This window comes from Lipotes vexillifer, unplaced genomic scaffold, assembly GCF_000442215.2.
Source record: "Lipotes vexillifer unplaced genomic scaffold, Lipotes_vexillifer_v1.1 scaffold668, whole genome shotgun sequence".
Classification (NCBI taxonomy): Eukaryota; Metazoa; Chordata; class Mammalia; order Artiodactyla; family Lipotidae; genus Lipotes; species Lipotes vexillifer.
In genome coordinates, this window is record NW_006785319.1 from 3,195,368 (window position 1) to 3,197,817 (window position 2,450).

Here is a 2,450-nt window from a genome sequence, read left to right on the forward strand (position 1 = left end):
CCCACCCCGCCATCACCTTTTCTCTCCTTGATGCCCCTTCCTCCACCTGCAAGCCCTTCTCCTCGTGCCCCTTTCCAGAGTCTCTGCTTCCTTCTTTGGCAAAGCTTAGCCCAGGGCTTGCGTTTCACACCGGTCTTGCCCTCTTTAAATCCCATTGCATTATCGGCATCTAATTCCCGTTGTGTGGGTTCGTGTGACTGTGTGTCTTCGGCGGCCCCTGCCCCACGTGCCTGCTCACCTCTGTGTCCTGGGAGAGGGAGACAGGCTCACTCTCCACCACCTGCCTTCTCACTTCTTCCCCGGAGGCAGAGATGCCCCAGCACTTGGTCTCACGGCTGAACATTGTGGGACCCACGTTTGCTTTGGGGAGGATGACTTAAAAGTCACTTACTTATTCAGCCACTGTTTATTGAGAACACATTGAACAAGACTTACAGACACCGCTTCGGTCCCTGGAGACGTGGCCATGAAGTGGTGTGGGGCGCCATCGCAGAGGGGGTGACGAGGACATCGACAAACACATGAGAGCATTTTAGATGAAAGGACACTAAGGATGAGACAGAACAGAGTAGTGGGGCTGCAGTGGGAAGGTGGCTTATTCAGTTTAAGGTGTCCGGAAAGGCCTCTCCAAGGACGTGGCAGTTCAGCCTAAAGACAGGGTTCAAGACAGGGAACCCATTATGCAGAAAGCTGGAGACGAGGCCGGAGAGAGTGGGGGGTAGGTGGGGGGTGGTCAGGAGTGGGTGCAGGATGCAGGGGAAGTGGAGAGCTGCCAGGCCCTGGGGGCCCCGGGGGTGGCTTGGCCTGGAGGTGGGCGTTTTATTCCAGATGCAGTGGGAGCCACTGGGGGATTGTGCTCAGGAGAGGAGGTGGACTGATGGGCATTTGGGCTTCGGTGCCAGATGGTGGTGCTGAGGCAGGGATGCGGCAGGGCCGTCACTGGGACCGTGTCGCAGTGGCCCCTGCAGGAGGCAGGGGAGGCCTGGACTAAGGTCGTAGCCGTGAAAACAGCGGGAAGTGTGCAGCCTCCAAAGAGATTTTGGCGGTAAAAGCAACAGGACTCGCTGCTGGGTCAGACATTGTGGGTGGGAGGGAGGAATTTAGTGACTCATCGATATTTGGCCCTAGCAACTGGTGCTGTTAACTGAGATGGGAAAGACGCAGGCTTAGAACAAGGGCTGGGTGCGGACCCCAGTCTCGAGCAGGTTAAGGTAACTCTTAGACATTCAGTCAAGCCCAGGAAGAAGGGTCACTTAAGGCCCCAGGGCTCGGCTTGGGACCGGCCTTCACTCCTTTCCTTTTGCGTGGCTCCCTGAGCTGGCCGATCGGTGTCTCCCTGACGTGTGGAACGTTTCTGTGCCGTATCGCTATCCAGAGGTGGAGCGTGTGGGATTTCAGCTTTCAGGGTCATGGGGAAGTGAAAGCTCCACGCTGGCCTCTGGTCTAAGCCTCATGCTGCTTCTTAGGAAAGTGGACATCACATAATAAGGAATAGTACTTTGATGAGGACCAAAAGAAGATGAGCCCAGGGTCCAGGTTTTCACCCTCCTGCCACGGCTGTTTACCATATAGTTTATTCTTTGTTTTGCGCCCCTACCTGAATGTAACACACTATACAGAGAAGCTGGGAGATAGCCACTGGTCACACGATTCTCTCCTGAGGCTTGTCTTAATATTTTCTTGCTCTCTGAGTTAAGGACCCTGGGAGCTGCCAGTACTAAACTATTTCTGTGATTAGAATCTCTGAAGTTACCTGAATCCTTTGTACACATTGCTAGGAAACATTTCCGTTGGGTGAAACTATTCACGTTGTGGGGGAATGGGTGGTAGCATGCTTAGATCAGGCTCTAAAGGTTTTTGCAAAAGTAAATACACTATTTCTTATTTATCGTTACTGTGTGTGTGAATAGCTCCCGTGAGAACATCATAAGAGGAGGCATCCTCTGTCTAATTACCATCAAATAATATCCAGTTCCTAATGTCATCCTAGAAAAGAGCTGATACTACTTTCGTGTAAAAATTGCACTGTATTCATTAACATACATCACAGCTAAACGCCAGCAGGAAACAAGGTATTAGAACATGCGTATTCTGGAACTATTTGCAGAATAACCTTAAAGGAGCTTTATGGTTTATAAAAGGACCTAGCAGTTAATCTAGGTTGTGGAAAATGGGCACAAGCATAATTGTACTTGTGAGCTATCCTAACAGCCCTTTGTAAAGACGTCAACCACTAAGTCACTGAGGCTGTGGACAGAGACTGGAAAAGTCAGACCAAGCCCGTGCAGTGGTTTCCCGGCCGTTGATGGGCATTAGGTGTTGGCCCACAGTCTCACAGGCCCTATATGTGTGTATCCCTAAGTACGCACCGCATCACCATTTTGAATACCCACTCCAAGCAAAAGACCCTATTTAAAACACATTGAAATTCTCTTCCTTTGTCTTTCCCT